At 53.0% G+C, this 13,734-nt stretch overlaps 1 protein-coding gene across 4 annotated transcripts in view; it reads right to left on the minus strand.

Annotated features, from left to right (window-relative positions):
* CACNA2D2 (calcium voltage-gated channel auxiliary subunit alpha2delta 2) overlaps positions 1 to 13,734 on the minus strand; it is a 281,800-nt gene that overhangs the window by 198,431 nt on the left and 69,635 nt on the right. The window lies entirely within an intron of this gene.

Genomic DNA, 13,734 nt, shown 5'->3' on the forward strand with positions numbered 1-13,734 from the left:
TCTCCTCTCTCCTCACCCTCTCTTAGTATTATCCCCGGTGTCTCCTCTCCCCTCACCTTCTCTTAGTATTATCCCCGGAGTCTCCTCTCCCCTCACCTTCTCTTAGTATTATCCCCGGAGTCTCCTCTCCCCTCACCCTCTCTTAGTATTATCCCTGGAGTCTCCTCTCCCCTCACCCTCTCTTAGTATTATCCCTGGTGTCTCCTCTCCCCTCACCTTCTCTTAGTATTATCCCTGGTGTCTCCTCTCCCCTCACCTTCTCTCAGTATTATCCCCGGAGTCTCCTCTCCCCTCACCCTCTCTTATTATTATCCCCGGTGTCTCCTCTCCCCTCACCCTCTCTTATTATTATCCCCGGTGTCTCCTCTCCCCTCACCTTAGTATTGTCCCCGGAGTCTCCTCTCCCATCACCTTCTCTCAGTATTATCCCTGGTGTCTCCTCTCCCCTCACCCTCTCTTAGTATTATCCCCGGAGTCTCCTCTCCCCTCACCCTCTCTTAGTATTATCCCGGAGTCTCATCTCCCCTCACCCTCTCTTAGTATTATCCCCGGAGTCTCCTCTCCCCTCACCCTCTCTTAGTATTATCCCCGGAGTCTCCTCTCCCCTCACCCTCTCTCAGTATTATCCCCGGTGTCTCCTCTCCCCTCACCCTCTCTCAGTATTATTCCCGGTGTCTCCTCTCCCCTCACCCTCTCTTAGTATTATCCCCGGTGTCTCCTCTCCCCTCACCTTCTCTCAGTATTATCCCCGGTGTCTCCTCTCCCCTCCCCCCTCTCTCTCGGCTCTTCTCAGTTATTTTCACTCCAGGTAACAATGTACTTTTCTGTCTTTCCATCAGGAATCTCAATCCTCTTGCCGGATTCAGACACCTGGTGCTCTGGATGTGACCCGTCTCTTCTCTAGCCTGAGCGCCCATCGCTGTCTTCTCCTTCTAATGGCTCCTGACAACATTCATCAGAAAGTTCCTTCACGTTGTCCCCGTCTCCTTCCTCCCGTCCCCGGCCTCTCAACCAAGCAATGATTCTGAAGAGAAAACTCTCTTTGTCTCAGAAGTCCAGAAAAGAGTTTATTTAGTTGGTTTAAAAAAGAAATAAGAGCTCCACATCCCAAGGACAAGGATAGAGGAGGATTGTGACGTGACGGGAGTCACTTTGGGCGGGGGGCTGAGGACAATGATAGAGGAGGATTGTGACTAGAGTCACTTTGGGCGGGGGGCTTAGGACAATGATAGAGGAGGATTGTGACAGGAGTCACTTTGGGCGGGGGGGCTTAGGACAAGGATAGAGGAGGATTGTGACGGGAGTCACTTTGGGCGGGGGGCTGAGGACAATGATAGAGGAGGATTGTGACTAGAGTCACTTTGGGCGGGGGGCTTAGGACAATGATAGAGGAGGATTGTGACAGGAGTCACTTTGGGCAGGGGGGCTTAGGACAAGGATAGAGGATTGTGACGGGAGTCACTTTGGGTGGGGGGCTAAGGACAATGATAGAGGAGGCTGTGACGGGAGTCACTTTGGGTGGGGGGCTTAGGACAATGATAGAGGAGGCTGTGACGGGAGTCACTTTGGGTGGGGGGCTTAGGACAATGATAGAGGAGATTGTGATGGGAGTCACTTTGGGCAGGGGGGCTGAGGACAATGATAGAGGATTGTGACGGGAGTCACTTTGGGCGGGGGGCTGAGGACAATGATAATGGAGACTGTGATGGGAGTCACTTTGGGCAGGGGGGCTGAGGACAATGATAGAGGAGGATTGTGACGGGAGTCACTTTGGGTGGGGGGCTGAGGACAATGATAGAGGAGGATTTTAACGGAAGTCACTTTAGGCGGGGGGCTAAGGACAATGATAGAGGAGGATTGTGACTAGAGTCACTTTGGGCGGGGGGCTTAGGACAAGGATAGAGGAGGATTGTGACGGGAGTCACTTTGGGTGGGGGGGCTTAGGACAATGATAGAGGAGGATTGTGACGTGACTAGAGTCACTTTGGGCGGGGGGCTGAGGACAATGATAGAGGAGGATTGTGACTAGAGTCACTTTGGGCGGGGGGCTTAGGACAATGATAGAGGAGGATTGTGATGGAAGTCACTTTGGGCGGGGGCTGAGGACAATGATAAAGGAGGATTGTGACTAGAGTCACTTTGGGCGGGGGGCTTAGGACAAGGATAGAGGAGGATTGTGACGGGAGTCACTTTGGGTGGGGGGGCTTAGGACAATGATAGAGGAGGATTGTGACGTGACTAGAGTCACTTTGGGCGGGGGGCTGAGGACAATGATAGAGGAGGATTGTGACTAGAGTCACTTTGGGCGGGGGGCTTAGGACAATGATAGAGGAGGATTGTGACAGGAGTCACTTTGGGTGGGGGGCTGAGGACAATGATAGAGGAGGATTGTGACTAGAGTCACTTTGGGCGGGGGGCTTAGGACAATGATAGAGGAGGATTGTGACAGGAGTCACTTTGGGTGGGGGGCTTAGGACAATGATAGAGGAGGCTGTGACGGGAGTCACTTTGGGTGGGGGGCTGAGGACAATGATAGAGGAGGCTGTGACGGGAGTCACTTTGGGCGGGGGCTGAGGACAATGATAATGGAGGCTGTGACAGGAGTCACTTTGGGTGGGGGGCTTAGGACAATGATAGAGGAGGTTGTGACAGGAGTCACTTTGGGCGGGGGGCTGAGGACAATGATAATGGAGACTGTGATGGGAGTCACTTTGGGTGGGGGGCTTAGGACAATGATAGAGGAGGCTGTGACGGGAGTCACTTTGGGTGGGGGGCTTAGGACAATGATAGAGGAGGCTGTGACGGGAGTCACTTTGCGCGGGGGGCTGAGGACAATGATAGAGGAGGAATGTGACGGGAGTCCCTTTGGCGGGGGGCTGAGGACAATGATAGAGGAAGATTGTGACGGGAGTCACTTTGGGACCCGGCGTCTCTTGGGATGTCTGGAAGCTCCTTTCCCTACTATATGCTGAGAAGACATCAGATGTATAAAATAATGAGAATCTGCGGAGGAGTTTCCTGTCACATTGATGTTCCGAGGAGCCAAAAAAAGTCAGCAGAACTGTCAACTCTTCAGCAGATAATATTACCACAGCGATAAATATGTAGACAGTCACAACTAAGAAAGTCCTGAAAGGGGACCTGTCACTGAGCAAAAGACTGTGAGAAGACTCAGCAGGACCCTGCCGCTCACCGGTCTCTGGGCTCCAAGAGAGGGACACGATTCTCATCAACTGAAGGGGTTCTAGGACCAGTTCCCGAAGGCCTCGTACACACGGAGGGACTGTCCGCTGAAAAAGGTCCGCCGGACCGTTTTCAGTGGACATGTCCGCCCGGAGATTTCTGTCTGATGGTTGTACACACCATCAGACAGAAATCCGCTCGTACACGATACGCGGTGACGTGGCCGCGCCGTCGTCGCGACGATTAGGCGGCGACGTGCACGGCCCTGGAAGGTCAATGCTTCCACGCATGCGTCGAATCACTTTGACGCATGCGAGGGATGGCGGCCGAGCGGACATGTACGGTGAGTCTGTACAGACGACCGAACATGTCCGACGGACAGGCTTCCAGCGGACATGTTTCTTAGCATGCTAAGAAATTTTTGTCCGCTGGAAAACGGTCGGCTGGACAAATGTCCGCTGGAAACCTGTCCGGTCGGCCGTACACACGTCCGAACATGTCTGCTAAAACTGGTCCGTGGACCAGTTTCAGCAGACATGTTCAGTCGTGTGTACGGGGCCTTAGACCAGCATTTATCAAATAGGATTCCATGCAACCTGCAACTATTCCTCCCACTGACACCAATGATGGGACACTATTCCTCCCACTGACACCAATGATGGGACACTATTCCTCCCACTGACACCAATGATGGGACACTATTCCTCCCACTGACACCAATGATGGGACACTATTCCTCCCACTGACACCAATGATGGGACACTATTCCACCCACTGATACCAATGATGGGACACTATTCCCCCCACTGACACCAATGATGGGACACTATTCCTCCCACTGACACCAATGATGGGACACTATTCCTCCGACTGACACCAATGATGGGACACTATTCCTCCCACTGACACCAACGATGGGACACTATTCCTCCCACTGATACCAAATCTACTGGTCTGTTCATCCATAGGTCAGAAAAGAGCAGAAAGAGTGATTTTTGTTTTATTCACAGGAGGAGTTGCTGATTGGTGGGCGCTGAATCTGCGGCCCTCCAGCTGTTGCAGAACTACAAGTCCCATGAGGCACTGAGAGTTACAAGCATGACTCCCACAAGGCAGAGGCATGGTGGGAATTGTAGTACCGCAAACAGCTGTATGGCCGCGGGTTGAGCGCCCAATGCAGGTGCCATGAATGGAATTTCAGCTCGGTGTGCGGAGGGCCGTATACCTTCCCCTCCCCCATCTTCTCACACATCTGTCCCTCCCGGCTATAAATTATTCAAACTGATCAATATTTTACACGCCGATCCTCCTAATTATCTCCTCACACAGGAACCTTCCCGCAAGTCCTCATTTATCAACCCCCCCTGAGTCTATGACATGGGTGCTCAACCTGTGGCCCTCCAGCTGTTGTTGCAGAACTACAAGTCCCATGAGATATTGCAAATCTGACAGGTACAAGCATGGCTCCTCCCACAGGCAGAGGCATGGTGGGACTTGTAGTTTTGCAACAGCTGGAGGGCCGCAGGTTGAGCGCGCCCCCCCCCCCCCCGGAGGGATGAGACGTTCAGTGCGCCCCGGATTATCTCCCTGTGTGTTGAGCGCGTCAGATATAAACAATATAATCCCTCCATACAAGACGCTAGACAAAGGCGGCCTGCGAGCGGCGCAGCGACTGGCGGCCTCACTGCCCCCCCTCTCCCCTCCCCCCCCCAGTGTTCCCGTTAATGACGATCACATTAGCCCAGGTGTCATTCCTAAACTCTCTAATTATGTCATCCCCTCTTGGCTGGAACGCCAACGCCGCACGCCGCGCGCTCTTTATAGTAACACTTTGCAGAACGTGAAAAAAAAAACGCACATCGGCTCGTTTCTCGTCAGCGGACGCCCACCTCCTCTCCCGGCACGCAGTTCCCCCCCTCCCCTCCCCCCCCCTCCTCGCACGTGCCAGACGCTTTTCACCCTTCGCCGCCAATTCCGGAGGAATTTACGGGGCAGACGCGGCACGAAATGAAAAGATTAGGAATAAAGAAAAATAATGTTTGTGCGTTTGCTTGGCGCTCCGACAATCCCGTTGCGGGAACGCGCGGTCAGGAACGGCCAAGAGACTGGGGACGAAATTTTTTTTAATAACATTTTTTAAAAAATGGCTGCCGCCGAGCAAGGTGAGTTTTGCGGCTTAACGACAAGCATCCCTGCCCAGGAGATTACAAACCGAATGTAAAGTGGTCGGCGGCGAGCGCGGTGGGCTTAGAGGCATCTGGACGCCTTCTCTTATCTCCTTGCGCCCGGGAGAGGTCGGCGAGGGGGGGGGGGCATGCGCGGCAGACATTCCACGGATTAATCCAGCGTAGAAATTCCCAGAAAAAAAAATGATTTCTCAAGAGCTTACACTTAAATCATCGGCGTCTATAAAAAAAAAATGGTGGCTTTGTGGTCGTTTGCGTTTGGCGAGGGAACGCTGAGACTTGCGGTTCCACGAATGACACGCTTTTAAAAAGTAAAACAGAAAAAAAAGAGTTTTCGGTTTTTATTGGATGGAGTTCATAGCGTGGGAAGCGACGTCGGGGGAGGGGTGATGGAGATTTCCCCTAATTTCCTGTCTACGTGATCTCCGCGACATGGACAGGAAGTGCGGGGAAATTCACCACGATGGGGAATGCAGAGGTGGAAACAGAGGTGGAAACTCACCCGAAAAAAAAAAAAAGTTCTGAAGTGTGCTTCACTTTTTAAGCCGCGTTCATTTTTTTTTTGTGTGTTTTAATGCAAGTCATTTCAAAGCGCAAAATAGCAACATTGTAACAACTTCATGGTGCGTGATGCGAATTGTGTCAGAGAAATAGAGTCAGGGAATAGGCCGTGGAAGTACTGGCAAGCTTGCCAGTAGAAGAAATGGCCGCTGCAGGCGCATCATGTGACAGATGGTTCTCCCCCCGGGCTGGCCTATATAAAGCTGCCTCTGCCTGACCCAAGTTGTCTTCCTGTTCCTGTGTTATACATCCAAGTGATTCCTGTTGTGACCGCGGCTTTCCTCCTGACCTGCTCTGATCTCCTCCCCAGTTTTTGACTCCCTGGCTTGGCGCACAGACTTTGCTGATCACTTACCTGTGATTGACCCTCATCTGGGTGGACTACAAGAAATGCCTTACCCTCTGGGCTTGCCAACAAGGGTTTCTCCACCAAGTGCTGCAGGAGAAGGTCAGAGACTGGGGATAGCCTACAAACGGTGGTTAGAGACTGGAGTTATGCTACAGGAGGTAATTGGAGTGTGGGGATATCCTACAGGAGGTGGTTGGAGACTGGGGACACCCTACAGGATGTGGTTGGAGACTGGGGACACCCTACAGGAGGTGGTTGGAGACTGGGGACACCCTACAGGAGGTGGTTGGAGACTGGGGACACCCTACAGGAGGTGGTTGGAGACTGGGGACACCCTACAGGAGGTGGTTGGAGACTGGGGACACCCTACAGGAGGTGGTTGGAGACTGGGGACACCCTACAGGAGGTGGTTGGAGACTGGGGACACCCTACAGGAGGTGGTTGGAGACTGGGGACACCCTACAGGAGGTGGTTGGAGACTGGGGATACCCTACAGGAGGTGGTTGGAGACTGGGGATATATTACAGGAGATGGTTGGAGACTGGGGATATCCTACAGGAGGTGGTTGGAGACTGGGGATATATTACAGGAGGTGGTTGGAGACTGGGGACACCCTACAGGAGGTGGTTGGAGACTGGGGACACCCTACAGGAGTTGGTTGGAGACTGGGGATATCCTACAGGAGTTGGTTGGAGACTGGGGACACCCTACAGGAGGTGGTTGGAGACTGGGGACACCCTACAGGAGGTGGTTGGAGACTGGGGACATTCTACAGGAGTTGGTTGGAGACTGTGGACACCCTACAGGAGTTGGTTGGAGACTGGGGACACCCTACAGGAGGTGGTTGGAGACTGGGGACACCCTACAGGAGGTGGTTGGAGACTGGGGACATTCTACAGGAGGTGGTTGGAGACTGGGGACATCCTACAGGAGGTGGTTGGAGACTGGGGACATCCTACAGGAGGTGGTTGGAGACTGGGGACATCCTACAGGAGGTGGTTGGAGACTGGGGACACCCTACAGGAGGTGGTTGGAGACTGGGGACATCCTACAGGAGGTGGTTGGAGACTGGGGATATATTACAGGAGGTGGTTGGAGACTGGGGACACCCTACAGGAGGTGGTTGGAGGCTGGGGACACCCTACAGGAGGTGGTTGGAGACTGGGGACACCCTACAGGAGGTGGTTGGAGACTGGGGACACCCTACAGGAGGTGGTTGGAGACTGGGGACACCCTACAGGAGGTGGTTGGAGACTACAGACATACCTGGAGACTGGGGACACAATACAGGATATGCTGAAGTTGGAAACTGAGGACAAGGAGTGTTTGAAGACTGGAGACATGCTGCAGGAGAGACCACATGCCCATTCCAAGGCAATCGGGAGAGACCACATGCCCATTCCAAGGGATAGACCACATGCCCATTCCAAGGGAATTGGGAGAGACCACATGCCCATTGCAAGGGAATCGGGGGAGACCACATGCCCATTCCAAGGGAATCGGGAGAGACCACATGCCCATTCCAAGGGAATCGGGGGAGACCACATGCCCATTCCAAGGGAATCGGGGGAGACCACATGCCCATTCCAAGGGAATCGGGAGAGACCACATGCCCATTGCAAGGGAATCGGTGGAGACCACATGCCCATTCCAAGGGAATCGGGAGAGACCTCATGCCCATTCCAAGGGAATCGGGAGAGACCACATGCCCATTCCAAGGGAATCGGGAGAGACCACATGCCCATTGCAAGGGAATCGGTGGAGACCACATGCCCATTCCAAGGGAATCAGGGGAGACCACATGCCCATTCCAAGGGAATCGGGAGAGACCTCATTCCCATTCCAAGGGAATCGGGGGAGACCACATGCCCATTCCAAGGGAATCGGGGGAGACCACATGCCCATTCCAAGGGAATCGGTGGAGACCACATGCCCATTCCAAGGGAATCGGTGGAGACCACATGCCCATTCCAAGGGAATCGGTGGAGCCCACATGCCCATTCCAAAGGAATCGGGAGAGACCACATGCCCATTCCAAGGGAATCGGGGGAGACCACATGCCCATTCCAAGGGAATCGGGGGAGACCACATGCCCATTCCAAGGGAATCGGGGGAGACCACATGCCCATTCCAAGGGAATCGGGAGAGACCACATGCCCATTGCAAGGGAATCGGTGGAGACCACATGCCCATTCCAAGGGAATCGGGAGAGACCTCATGCCCATTCCAAGGGAATCGGGAGAGACCACATGCCCATTCCAAGGGAATCGGGAGAGACCACATGCCCATTGCAAGGGAATCGGTGGAGACCACATGCCCATTCCAAGGGAATCAGGGGAGACCACATGCCCATTCCAAGGGAATCGGGAGAGACCTCATTCCCATTCCAAGGGAATCGGGGGAGACCACATGCCCATTCCAAGGGAATCGGGGGAGACCACATGCCCATTCCAAGGGAATCGGTGGAGACCACATGCCCATTCCAAGGGAATCGGTGGAGACCACATGCCCATTCCAAGGGAATCGGTGGAGCCCACATGCCCATTCCAAAGGAATCGGGAGAGACCACATGCCCATTCCAAGGGAATCGGGGGAGACCACATGCCCATTCCAAGGGAATCGGGAGAGACCACATGCCCATTCCAAGGGAATCGGGAGAGACCACATGCCCATTCCAAGGGAATATCAGAGCTCGGTTCCATTACAGTCTCTTTACAACTCCCGGCTCCCCACAGTCCTCTTAAAAAAAATTACCGGCGGCACGTTTTTATATTCCTCCCGGCAAGATCCTTTACAAAAAGGTCGGGAAAAGAGATCACTCGGCACATAAATGGTACAGATGTGTGAGAGAAACAGAAACCAGTTTAATAAATATTTTATTTTTTACTGTCCCTCGGTGAACCTAGACAAGGAAAACGCAGACCATTGTCCCCGCTGAGGGCCGAGGGCCACACATTAAGTACCAGAGGTTCGCCGGATGAGGATCGGGGCTCTATGGAAACATTTGGGCACAACGAACGTTCTGCATCCGAGGCGACCAGAAGACCCCGCGCCGCATTCTCAGGCTAACAGGATTGCAAACCGTAGGCTCCTCCTGAAAGCCCCGGTGTACGGGGGCCCAACAGCCATGGAGTCTACGGCGCGGCGCGGCACGTGACTTATCAGCATGGAGCAGATGTTGGCGGTTTTATCTCCCGTGACAGCGAAGGAGTTACTCCGTGTCATTACATTCGGTTGCTAGGAAGCGCGTCACCCTGAAACACAAGCCGGAGGGGGATAATAAGCAGCTCCCTCGCGCTCTCCTCCACGCCGGCGGTGAAGTGGTCGTTGAGATTTTGCACGCATCGCACTAATCTAGGATCTGCTATTTATGTGCCGCAAATTAGACATTGGCAGATAAATTTAGCCAGCCACCTGTGAGTCATGTGACCAGAAGTGGGCGGTGGGGGGCGGTTCGGTCCACGTGGTGTCACCCTGGCACGCCGCGTCAGACAGAGTCTCAGCTCCGCCGCCGTTGGGTGCTCCGAAATTGGGGGGGGCTCTACCGTCAATAGTGCGCATTGGTAAAGTGTTTTTTTTTTTGAGTGGATACATTTTGTATTTGTGTGATGCCCCCTCGCCCACGACACCGGGCGCATCTTCTTATCAGGCCAAGTGAGGAGGACGAAAGGACGAAACGTTCTCCTGACCTTCTCAGCCATTAACCTTCCTTAACCCCAATTATGGCTCCATCAACACTTCTTCCGATTCACTTCACCGCTATTCTTCGTAAAGAACACGAACATCACGCAGAGTACGGCTCGGCGACTCGAGGTCGATGACCCAACCGCGGCCAATGCTCCTCATCCTTTGTCCAATCCCAGACCATGGAGACATCCATGTATCTCGGAGACAAGAACCTCTTCGTGTCTCGTCAGTTCTGAACAATCGAAGTTCTACAAATCACTTCCACCCCCCATCCCTCCATCTACCGCCAACAATGTCCTTCGATCTTCTAGAGGTGTCCAATGGAACAGATCTTCTCGGGGCCCCAACGAGGCACCATGGCAGGTGGGGGACACTGGCCCAGATTCAGGTAGATCCGCGCAATATTTGCGTGGGCAAAGGGCAACGATTTTTGCTCTGCGCCCACGCAAATATTTTGATTTGCCCGCGATTCACGGAGCAGTAGCTCTGTAAATTGCGCGGGCGCTATGCTAATTAGCCCGGCGTAAGGGCGCCTAATGTAAATGATCCCGCCAGGGCGGGAATCATTTAAATTAGGCGCGCTCCCGCGCCGAGCGAACAGCGCATGCTCCGTCGGGAAACTTTCCCGACGTGCATTGCGGCAAATGACGTCGCAAGGACGTCATTTGCTTCTAAGTGAACGTGAATGGCGTCCAGCGCCATTCACGAATCACTTACGTAAACGACGTGAAATTTAAATTTCACGAGCGGGAAGGGCGGCTATACTTTAGCATTGGCTGCCCCTGCTATTAGCAGGAGCAACCTTGCGCTAAAGTCGCCGTACGGAAACTCCGTACCTTGCGTGCGCAGGGCTCGCGCAACTTTTGTGAATCGGTGGTAGTATGCAATTTGCATACTATACGCCGATCACAATGGCCGCGCCCCCTAGCGGACAACGCAAGAATGCAGTCTGAGATATGAAGGCATAAGGAGGCTTATGTCTGTCATATCCTAGGCTGCAGTCCGCGTAGCGATGTTCCTGAATCAGGGGCATTCGCTACGCGGGAGCAAAACAGCTATTGCGCCGCGCAACCATAGGTAGCTTCTTGAATCTGGGCCATTGTCTTGGTGAACCAATTGTACCATCTACAAGAGAACTCCAAACAAAGTCAAATTTACCATTCCCCCAATTAGTTGGAGTAGGCGGTACACTTTGGTGGGGGTGGGCCTCCACGCCCTGTGACCTTTGACCTCTGAGAACCCGCCTTCTGACCTATAGGGGAGGTCCCTGTTCCAATTCCTGAGTCCAAGCCTTATTCTTAAAGGGGAAACCCTAACCATGACCCTGACCCTATCTAGATAAAGGCTTGCTGCTCAATACCAACACGGTCTCCCCAACACCATTCCTCTTTCCACCCAACATCTGCAGAGATTACAATGTTACATGATGACGTCTCCTCCCACAATAGATTCTACGTAATTATAGAATACCCATTGTGGGAGGGGCAGAGACACAAACTACTGCAGGAAATCTAACCATTGTGGGAGGGGCAGAGACACAAACTACTGCAGGAAATCTCACAATTGTGGGAGGGGCAGAGACACAAACTACTGCAGGAAATCTCCCCATTGTGGGAGGGGCAGAGACACAAACTACTGCAGGAAATCTAACCATTGTGGGAGGGGCAGAGACACAAACTACTGCAGGAAATGTCACCATTGTGGGAGGGGCAGAGACACAAACTACTGCAGGAAATGTCACCATTGTGGGAGGGGCAGAGACACAAACTACTGTGGGGAAATGCCACCATTGTGGGAGGGGCAGAGACACAAACTGCTGTGGGGAAATCTCACCATTGTGGGAGGGGCAGAGACACAAACTACTGCAGGGAAATCTCACCATTGTGGGAGGGGCAGAGACACAAACTACTGCAGGAAATGTCACCATTGTGGGAGGGGCAGAGACACAAACTACTGCAGGGAAATGTCACCATTGTGGGAGGGGCAGAGACACAAACTACTGCAGGAAATCTCACCATTGTGGGAGGGGCAGAGACACAAACTACTGCAGGGAAATGTCACCATTGTGGGAGGGGCAGAGACACAAACTACTGCAGGAAATCTCCTCATTGTGGGAGGGGCAGAGACACAAACTACTGCAGGGAAATGTCACCATTGTGGGAGGGGCAGAGGCACAGCATTTTATGGCTTTTTGCAATTTTTTCATGTCAAAGTTTTATGAACTGGGGGAAGTGGCATGACAGTTTCTTTTAGCGATTTTCGCAAACAGTTCATGGGTCACCGCGCCGCTACAGAATACGATTTTCACAAAAAAGCGTAATTCAATATTATATCAGAAATAGAGACCCCCCCCAATGTAAAAAAAAGTCCCTTGTTGTTGTTGTTGTCGTCGTCCCGTATAATGTCCCTTCTGTGGAATCAGCCAATAGCACGAGCCGATCTGATCTATTAAACACCCCGGTGAGGACGGGCGGCTACGGCACACGGCGAGATCTGCAAAGATAGGAAATGCTGGGATTTGCCGTTATCTCTCCCAACACCTCAATCTGTCCACTAGGTGAGGCTTATCAGCCAATCACAGCTTGCCGCCTGTCTGATTAATGGCGTGTCCGCAGAGAAGCGTGCAGACAGACAAGGTGTGCCAAGGTCTGAGCAGATTACAAAACGCACAGCCCAGCGAGGCGACAGCCCCAACCGGGGCGAAAACGAATATACCCGGTCCAGCCAGAGGGGCCGAAACCAGCGCGGCACCGCGACTTCCCTCTAAGCTTCCTAATCCTACGTCTGTACGGAGAGCATATAGAAAGAGACACAGAAAAAAAAATAGAGACTTAAAGGACAACTACACCCAAACTGAATTTCATATTTCCCATGGGCAGAAAGAAAGTTGGACCACCTGATCGATACTTCTACAGATCACAGACTCCAGGGGTCAGATTTCCAGAAGAAAGTTGTGTCTCTGCTCCTCCCACAATGGTGAGATTTCCCTGCCGTAGTTTGTGTCTCTGCCCCTCCCACAATGGGGAGATTTCCCTGCAGTAGTTTGTGTCTCTGCCCCTCCCACAATGGTGAGATTTCCCTGCAGTAGTTTGTGTCTCTGCCCCTCCCACAATGGGGAGATTTCCCTGCAGTAGTTTGTGTCTCTGCCCCTTCCACAATGGTGGCATTTACCCACAGCAGTTTGTGTCTCTGCCCCTCCCACAATGGAGAGATTTCCTGCAGTAGTTTGTGTCTCTGCCCCTCCCACAATGGGGAGATTTCCTGCAGTAGTTTGTCTCTGCCCCTCCCACAATGGGGAGGTTCCCTGCAGTAGTTTGTGTCTCTGCCCCTCCCACAATGGGGAGATTTCCCCCAGTAGTTTGTGTCTCTGCCCCTCCCACAATGGGGAGATTTCAGTAGTTTGTGTCTCTGCCCCTCCCACAATGGGGAGATTTCCTGCAGTAGTTTGTGTCTCTGCCCCTCCCACAATGGTGAGATTTCCTGCAGTAGTTTGTGTCTCTGCCCCTCCCACAATGGCGAGATCTCCTGCAGTAGTTTGTGTCTCTGCCCCTCCCACAATGGGGAGATTTCCTGCAGTAGTTTGTGTCTCTGCCCCTCCCACAATGGGGAGGTTTCCTGCAGTAGTTTGTGTCTCTGCCCCTCCCACAATACCTAAAGGAACTGGGGATTCCATTGGGTAGATCTCCCCTTAGTGCGGCGCCCCCAAAGGGGCCACTTTTTCGGGTGGAGTTCTCTTCTTTTTTTTTTCTCCGCCTCTATTTTACTCTC

Source organism: Rana temporaria, chromosome 7 (genome assembly GCF_905171775.1).
Source record: "Rana temporaria chromosome 7, aRanTem1.1, whole genome shotgun sequence".
NCBI classification, from domain to species: Eukaryota; Metazoa; Chordata; class Amphibia; order Anura; family Ranidae; genus Rana; species Rana temporaria.